Genomic DNA, 9,366 nt, shown 5'->3' on the forward strand with positions numbered 1-9,366 from the left:
CAGAAGGTGACACAAGATCTGACTGCTCAGGCAGAAAAATGTGATGAAGAATTTTAGGAATGGGTTTCTAAAAAAAAAGATACGGAAATAACGAGAAAGACCGAACAAGAAATAAGTTCTGCGGTGAGAGGAATAAGCGCGGGAATTGTGCCCGAACCAGGAACTGCAGACGAAACTATTCGAACAGACATTGGCGAAATACGGAAAATTTTAGCGGAAGGTTTAGTCCAACGGTGCAACTATGTTAACTCTCAAGTAACCGACCTCAAACAACAGATCGGAGGAGTTGTTAACTTGTATTGTGAGACAATACAAACGCCCATGTACATGCCGCAAACGTACGGGAATGTAACGATGTACAACACGGAAGAAAAAATGAAATACGGTCTCATGGTAGATGCGAAGGATGCAGCTACGATTCTGCGGGCACAGAACGGACGTCAGAAGACGTGCTTTTGGAAGGAAGACTTCCTAAGCAGAGGCAGTTTCAGGTGTTTATTTCAGAAGGAACTTCCCACATCACATCCGGTGATATTTATATGCAGTTTTAAGCGCATATTGCCAAAGACCCCCAATGAACCATGGACCTTGCCGTTGGTGGGGAGGCTTGCGTGCCTCAGCAATACAGATGGCCGTACCGTAGGTGCAACCACAACGGAGGGGTATCTGTTGAGAGGCCAGACAAACATGTGGTTTCTGAAGAGGGGCAGCAGCCTTTTCAGTAGTTGCAGGGGCAACAGTCTGGATGATTGACTGATCTGGCCTTGTAACATTAACCAAAACGACCTTGCTGTGCTGGTACTGCGAACGGCTGAAAGCAAGGGAAAACTACAGCCGTAATTTTTCCCGAGGACATGCAGCTTTACTGTATGATTAAATGATGATGGCGTCCTCTTGGGTAAAATATTCCGGAGGTAAAATAGTCCCCCATTCGGATCTCCGGGCGGGGCTAATCAAGAGGACGTCGTTATCAGGAGAAAGAAAACTGGCATTCTACGGATCGGAGCGTGGAATGTCAGATCCCTTAATCGGGCAGGTAGGTTAGAAAATTTAAAAAGGGAAATGGATAGGTTAAAGTTAGATATAGTGGGAATTATGAAGTTCGGCTGCAGGAGGAACAAGACTTTTGGTCAGGTGTTTACAGGGTTATAAATACAAAATCAAATAGGGGTAATGCAGGAGTAGGTTTAATAATAATAAAAAAAAATAGGAGTGCGGGTTAGCTACTACAAGCAGCATAGTGAACGCATTATTGTGGCCAAGATAGACACAAAGTCCATGCCTACTACAGTAGTACAAGTTTATATGCCAACTAGCTCTGCAGATGATGAAGAAATTGATGAAATGTATGACGAGATAAAAGAAATTATTCAGGTAGTGAAGGGAGACGAAAATTTAATAGTCATGGGTGACTGGAATTCGTCAGTAGGAAAAGGGAGAGAAGGAAACATAGTAGGTGAATATGGATTGGGGGGGAAGAAATGAAAGAGGAAGCCGCCTTGTAGAATTTTGCACAGAGCATAACTTAATCATAGCTAACACTTGGTTCAAGAATCATAAAAGGAGGTTGTATACCTGGAAGAATCCTGGAGATACTAAAAGGTATCAGATAGATTATATAATGGTAAGGCAGAGATTTAGGAACCAGGTTTTAAATTGTAAGACATTTCCAGGGGCAGATGTGGATTCTGACCACAATCTATTGGTTATGAACTGCAGATTGAAACTGAAGAAACTGCAAAAAGGTGGGAATTTAAGGAGATGGGACCTGGATAAACTGAAAGAACCAGAGGTTGTAGAGAGTTTCAGGGAGAGCATAAGGGAACAATTGACAGGAATGGGGAAAGAAATACAGTAGAAGAAGAATGGGTAGCTTTGAGAGATGAAGTAGTGAAGGCAGCAGAGGATCAAGTAGATAAAAAGACGAGGGCTAGTAGAAATCCTTGGGTAACAGAAGAAATATTGAATTTAATTGATGAAAGGAGAAAATATAAAAATGCAGTAAATGAAGCAGGCAAAAAGGAATACAAACGTCTCAAAAATGAGATCGACAGGAAGTGCAAAATAGCTAAGCAGAGATGGCTAGAGGACAAATGTAAGGATGTAGAGGCTAGTCTCACTAGGGGTAAGATAGATACTGCCTACAGGAAAATTAAAGAGACCTTCGGAGAGAAGAGAACCACTTGTATGAATATCAAGAGCTCAGATGGCAACCCAGTTCTAAGCAAAGAAGGGAAGGCAGAAAGGTGGAAGGAGTATATAGAGGGTTTATACAAGGGCGATGTACTTGAGGACAATATTATGGAAATGGAAGAGGATGTAGATGAAGATGAAATGGGAGATAAGATACTGCGTGAAGAGTTTGACAGAGCACTGAAGGACCTGAGTCGAAACAAGGCCCCGGGAGTAGACAACATTCCATTAGAACTACTGATGGCCTTGGGAGAGCCAGTCATGACAAAACTCTACCATCTGGTGAGCAAGATGTATGAGACAGGCGAAATACCCACAGACTTCAAGAAGAATGTGATAATTCCAATCCCAAAGAAAGCAGGTGTTGGCAGATGTGAAAATTACCGAACTATCAGTTTAATAAGTCACAGCTGCAAATTACTAACGCGAATTCTTTACAGACGAATGGAAAAACTGGTAGAAGCGGACCTCGGGGAAGATCAGTTTGGATTCCGTGGAAATGTTGGAACACGTGAGGCAATACTAACCTTACGACTTAGCTTAGAACAAAGATTAAGAAAAGGCAAACCTACGTTTCTAGCATTTGTAGACTTAGAGAAAGCTTTTGACAACGTTAACTGGAATACTCTCTTTCAAATTCTGAAGGTGGCAGGGGTAAAATACAGGGAGCGAAAGGCTATTTACAATTTGTACAGAAACCAGATGGTAGTTATAAGAGTCGAGGGGCATGAAAGGGAAGCAGTGGTTGGGAAAGGAGTGAGACAGGGTTGTAGCCTCCCCCGATGTTGATGTTATTCCATCTGTATATTGAGCAAGCAGTAAAGGAAACAAAAGAAAAATTCGGAGTAGGTATTAAAATTCATGGAGAAGAAATAAAAACTTTGAGGTTCGCCGATGACATTGTAATTCTGTCAAAGACAGCAAAGGACTTGGAAGAGCAGTTGAACGGAATGGACAGTGTCTTGAAAGGGGGATATAAGATGAACATCAACAAAAGCAAAACGATGATAATGGAATGTAGTCAAATTAAATCGGGTGATGCTGAGGGGATTAGATTAGCAAATGAGGCACTTAAAGTAGTAAAGGAGTTTTGCTATTTAGGGAGGAAAATAACTGATGATGGTCGAAGTAGAGAGGATATAAAATGTAGACTGGCAATGGCAAGGAAATAGTTTCTGAAGAAGAGAAATTTGTTAACATCGAGTATAGATTTAAGTGTCAGGAAGTCGATTCTCAAAGTATTTGTATGGAGTGTAGCCATGTATGGAAGTGAAACATGGACGATAACCACTTTGGACAAGAAGAGAATAGAAGCTTTCGAAATGTGGTGCTACAGAAGAATGCTGAAGATAAGGTGGGTAGATCACGTAACTAATGAGGAGGTATTGAATAGGATTGGGGAGAAGAGAAGTTTGTGGCACAACTTGAATAGAAGAAGGGATCGGTTGGTAGGACATGTTTTGAGGCATCAAGGGATCACAAATTTAGTATTGGAGGGCAGCGTGGAGGGTAAAAATCGTAGAGGGAGACCAAGAGATCAATATACTAAGCAGATTCAGAAGGATGTAGGTTGCAGTAGGTACTGGGAGATGAAGAAGCTTGCACAGGATAGAGTAGCATGGAGAGCTGCATCAAACCAGTCTCAGGACTGAAGACCACAACAACAACAACATTGCCAAAGACGTGGAACGAAAGACAGAAAATTCCGTATAGCGTCTCTTACATGCAGGGTGAAACCGCGTTATGGGCCGCGGCAACGTCAGAATCGCGGTCGACGTGTAAAATGTAGAACTGGCATTCTTAAACAGATAATGGTAACCATATATCCAAGAACGTCTAAGACCTTAAATATTCAACCCGGAGTCTTACAAAGTCAGGTAAGGAAGTCTTTGAAAATATTTTGAAATATACTTTTGAAGGACACGGTACTTGGACAATCCAGAATCAGACAGAGATGCAGGAATTTTAAAACGCAAATTGCCAATCAATATTCGGGAAAAGCTAATATACGTGCTCGAAGACACTTTGGAAAACAGTTTATTTGTGTTAGGTTCGCTCGATTTAATTCAAGAAGACGTGAAAGTATGAACGGAAACCGCAGTGTCGGATTGCAACATAACGCGGACAACAATGGTAGGAATCACGCTGGGACGGTGCCACGCCTACTGGCGGGCACGGAACGGTTCCGGATTTGTGCCTCGAAACAAAAATAATAGCCACAGATGTAGCCCCTGGTATCAGAATAACAGAGATTCGCAAAATCAGGGATACTAGGGGGCAAAGCCAAACCCAAAACCAAACCGGAACTCAGCTGCAGCCTAATTTTCGGATGCCGCCGTCGGAAAAATTTTTCACAGCCGCCTCCCGGTTGGCAACGCCAGCAGCATCAAGCGAGATACAATAGCCAACCGATAAAAATAGTTGAGGTTACCCATCAGGAACCTCAACAACAAAATCAGGCGTCAATCTAAATGCTGTCTTACTCTGTTCCCGAACATCGCCGCGGAATGAAATGGGGACGAAATGCTACTCCAGGCGGGTGTAAAATGAATGTGAGCAAAGGAAAATACTGACCGCGAAAATTAAGATTTGGCCCTGTCTGACTATCTCCTGAAATAAATCTTAGGATAATATCTCCTCCTTCTTGCTCTTTATAAATTACAACATAAACATAAGTGAATGATTAAGGAAACTAGTAACTACAAAATGATAAATGTTGATTCTGCTCATATATTTATTGTAGAGTAAAACCCCTTTTATAAATTACAAATGTTTTTATATCAACGTCCAATGGATGTAAAGAGACAAAAAAAAGTTTTTTTAACTAATATGACTGATCAACTGTCCAAATCTGCACCCTTTTCTTATGGCTACGTGATGTAATATAAATAACGCGAGATGACTGGCATCATCTAAGTACCAAACACTGGAACACAATACTTTCAAAGATGATCTACAGTTGTGTGCAGCCCCAGTGGAAATAAAACTTATGTGATCACACCTGTTTAGCTTTACAGCCCTAATAAGCCGAAGCAATTAGGAATATCCCCGTATGTACTGCGTCCAGTGTGTCGGAGTGATGATTCTCGTACACGTCCGCAACGACGGAAGAACTCCAGCCACAAAATAAAAAAACTCTTTTAAAAACTAGGACGGCAGACGTCGGTCCTCTCACTAGTATAACCTAATATGGTCTTCCCCTCTCTGTGTTCTACAGACGAGAAGCGCAAACTCCCAGCCACAGGGACAGAATTCAGATGACGGCTCTATGTGAGTATAGACAGAAAAAGTGCTCTCAATCACTGAACGCTGCGTACTCAAAGACGACTCCCTACCCAGAGGCGAAGTCCACAATCGTATAAGTTCGCAACCGTACAGTGCCTAACCGCTCTAACTATAAAATCTTCTGAGAGCAAAGACAACAAGTCCGTCTGTAGCAACAAAGTTGATAAAGAGCGACCGTCAGACACAAGCACTCAAAACGGAAGACTTCTTTCTCTTCTCCACTGCCTTCCCAGCAAAGCTCGGCTCCCCTTCCTCGTAACTGCAGAAAGCGAATCATATTCTTGAAACCACTGAATATTCTCGCTCTCTACAGATTCTTGCAAAAGCCGACCAATCATATTTTAGTCTTTTGTCGTCCTGTGCGGAAAGTTTGCGAGGAAATACCTATGCCTGTTAATTGGGGACACATACAATGGTACTGTCGGAGTAAAAATCCTCAGAAACCACCCAGTCTGCGTGATTTCCATCATAACGCTTCCTCGTTCCTCTCTGCGGCGTCCAAGATTTTCAGAGTTTCCGAAGTATTATCCAGTTTCCTGAATGAGATTTTCACTCTGCAGCGAAGTGTGCGCTTATATGAAACTTCCTGGCAGATTAAAACTGTGTGCCGGACCGAGACTCGAACTCGGGACCTTTGCCTTTCGCGGGCAAGTGCTCTACCAACTGAGCTACCCAGGCACGACTCACGCCTCGTCCTCACAGCTTTACTTCTGCCAGTACCTCGTCTCCTACCTTGCAAACTTTACAGAAGCTCTCCTGCGAACCCTGCAGAACTAGCACTCCTGAAAGAAAGGGTATTGCGGAGACATGGCTTAGCCACAGCCAGGGGGAGTCCCGAGTTCGAGTCTCGGTCCGGCACACAGTTTTAATCTGCCAGGAAGTTTCATATCAGCGAACACTCCGCTGCAGAGTGGAAATCTGATTCTGGAAACATCCCCCAGGCTGTGGCTAAGCCATGTCTCCGCAATATCCTTTCTATCAGGAGTGCTAGTTCTGCAGGGTTCGCAGGAGAGCTTCTGTAAAGTTTGGAAGGTAGGAGACGAGGTACTGGCATAAGTAAAGCTGTGAGGACGGGGCGTGAGTCGTGTTTGGGTAGCTCAGTTGGTGCCGGCACGGTAGCTCAGCGTGTTCGGTCAGAGGCTTACGTACCCTCTGTAATAAAAGAACTGAGTTAATCGATCATCAACGAACTTAATCGGATGTCTTACGACGTCCGCCCCGAGCAGATACAACGAACAAAAGCGAACAAAATGAGATTTGAAAAGAACACACACACAACCAATTAAAAGAAAAAGTTGGTAGAGCACTTGCTCGCGAAAGGTAAAGGTTCCGAGTTCGAGTCTCGGTCCGGCACACAGTTTTAAACTGCCAGGAAGATTTATTATCCAGTTATCCGGCCAGCTGCCGCTGTATTGTGCTTCAGCAGTCAAGTGCCCGACCGTCCGTCTTGGCTACTTCCATGTCGAGCAGGACCAATACACCTGTGCGGCTTTTTTCACTCAGGGCTTGAGTTACGTCTACCATTTCATTTCCACTGGTGTTTCAAGCTCTACTAGTATAGGCAGTCATTCATTATGCCGTTTTGATAATAAAGGTACTCCGTCACCTTTCATGCAATAAGGATTAACAGCTATTTACAAGGTGTACATGACAATGTCAGTCTTCTTTAAATATTCATACATACGATGTACAACCTATAAAATAATACCTAATTCCAGTTGTAAATCAGAGCAAAGTATGTAGATGAGTGCTTGTAAGGTGCGAAATTATAGCCACCTTACACGTTATAACGAAGGATGAGTTTTATAACGATCCATTGTCGAGTAAAGAATGTCCAAATAATTCTTCTTCAATCTGCGCTTGCGGTAAATGCTGTAGTAGGTGGAAATATCAACCACCGTCGTTACAGATACAGGAGCGAAGTTAAATGTACTTGCTCTGAATTTTTTTAATAAGATATGTGAGACCAGAAAGGTTCCGACTTTGCCTGTGCGGAGTTGTGGTTTCTGAAGGCGCTGGTGCACAGACACAAAGGACTGGAAAGCAAGCGCAGATTGAAGAAGAATTATTTGAATGAGAAGCTATAGAATGCACGTTCTCATCGGTAAGGTCTTGTTTGTGTCCTGTCTGTGAGGTATGGAATTTCTACGAAGGGGAGAAGCAAAGGTCGACTTCGGGAGAGAAACCTGCCAAATAAGTATTGGAGGTCAAGAGTTTATTTTGAATTTGTTCCGCAGTAAGGAAAATATAGCCAGGACCTTAAATTGAAGATTATGGGCAGCAAGGTGTTGTGAGCAGACAATCATCTTATTGACTATGAACATGGCAAGCCCGTCTCTAATCAAGTAAATGATTATTTACTTAATTCTAACAAAATCTTCGCTAAGACAAGAGAATCAGAATAAGTTAGCGAACAGCAAAACCTGAGCTGTCTGATTTGTTACTATCTTTTGTAAATGTGTTTCCTTGTAAAGCTGGAGTCATAAAAGGATGTTGTTTCATATGAAACATTTTCACGTCAAACTTATTCCATTCCGTGGTCGAAAAGGGAGGCACCCAAATGGGAAATACAAAAGATGCTTGCCTGGAATATTATAAAAACGTCCATGTCATCTTATAGCAGTCCATTGTTAGCAGTAAATAAAGCAGCTGGAGGCAGGCGTCTTGTACTTGATGTCCGAAACGTAATCAAAATGTTTATACCCGTCAGAACCCAACCTGATGTTTTGGAAGAACGACTTCAGAAGTTAACAAAGAGTAAAATATCTACCCACGATCGATTACAGATCATCGTTTGGGCAGGCTGCATTATCTGAGGCATCTAGAATGTACTTGCATGTCCAAATAGAAACAATATCAAAGGATTGTATCAACACCGCGTTTTTGAAAGATGTATCCAGTCATCATCATCATTAGTACTCTGCTGAAAGGCAGGTTTCCACATGGTAGTTCTCCAGGCTGTCCGGTCTTTTGCCATCCTCTTCACGTCTGCATAATTTCCTCTTACCTTTGTGTCGTCTATCATCTTGTATCTCCTTCTTCCTCTCAGTCTTCTCCCATAAACCAATGCTTCCAAAGCATCTGCTAGCAAGCACTCAATTCTCAATGAATGTCCCAACCAGTTCTTTTTTCTTTGTCTTACAACCTTCAGGAGACATCTTCTCTCACTAACCCTTTCCAATACTCTTTCATTATTCACTCTTTACATTCAGCTTATTCTCTCCATTCTCCTCCACATCCACATCTCAAATGCTTCTAACCTTTTCCATCCTCTTGTCTCAGCGTCCATGTTTCTGCCTTATGTAGTGCCACACTCCAGACAAAATATTTGTCAAGCCTTTTCCTTAGACCTTTATCTAATTTGTCAAATAAGAATCTCCTCTTTCTGTTGAATACCTCCTTCGCTATGGCAGCTCGAGTTTTCACCTCCTGGTGCTTCAGTTATTGTGCTTCAGAGATATTTAAATGCACTTACTTGTCTAATGGTAGATTGTCCTATTTTAATACTGGACAGTCTGCGTCTTGTACTGATGACCATACTCTTTGTCTTTTCTGTGTTTATTTGCATCCCATATTCCACACTAGCTTCATTTAGATCTTTCAGCATGTTCTGTTCGCTTACTTTCTGCCACTAATACCATGTCATCAGCAAATCCTTTACATTCTATTCTCTTTCCACCAGTACATATTCCTCTTTTCCCATCTAAGCCTTTCGCAATAATCTCTTCAAGGTATGCGTTACACAACAGTGGGGAAAGGCAACAACCTTGCCTAACACCTTGTCCAATGTTGCTTCCTTCTGACATTTCATATCCAATCCTTATCCTTATTTTCTGGTGTAAATATAGATTCTGTGTCAGTCGTCTCTCTCTCCAATCCACTCCTTTC

At 42.3% G+C, this 9,366-nt stretch overlaps 1 non-coding gene across 1 annotated transcript; it reads right to left on the reverse strand.

Moving 5' to 3' along the window:
* Positions 1–6,081: 6,081 nt before the first annotated feature.
* On the reverse strand, positions 6,082–6,156 carry Trnas-cga (transfer RNA serine (anticodon CGA)). The gene has a single exon. It is a non-coding gene; the product is annotated as a tRNA-Ser (tRNA).
* Positions 6,157–9,366: the final 3,210 nt, after the last annotated feature.

The sequence above is a fragment of the Schistocerca nitens genome, chromosome 1, assembly GCF_023898315.1.
Source record: "Schistocerca nitens isolate TAMUIC-IGC-003100 chromosome 1, iqSchNite1.1, whole genome shotgun sequence".
NCBI lineage: Eukaryota > Metazoa > Arthropoda > Insecta > Orthoptera > Acrididae > Schistocerca > Schistocerca nitens.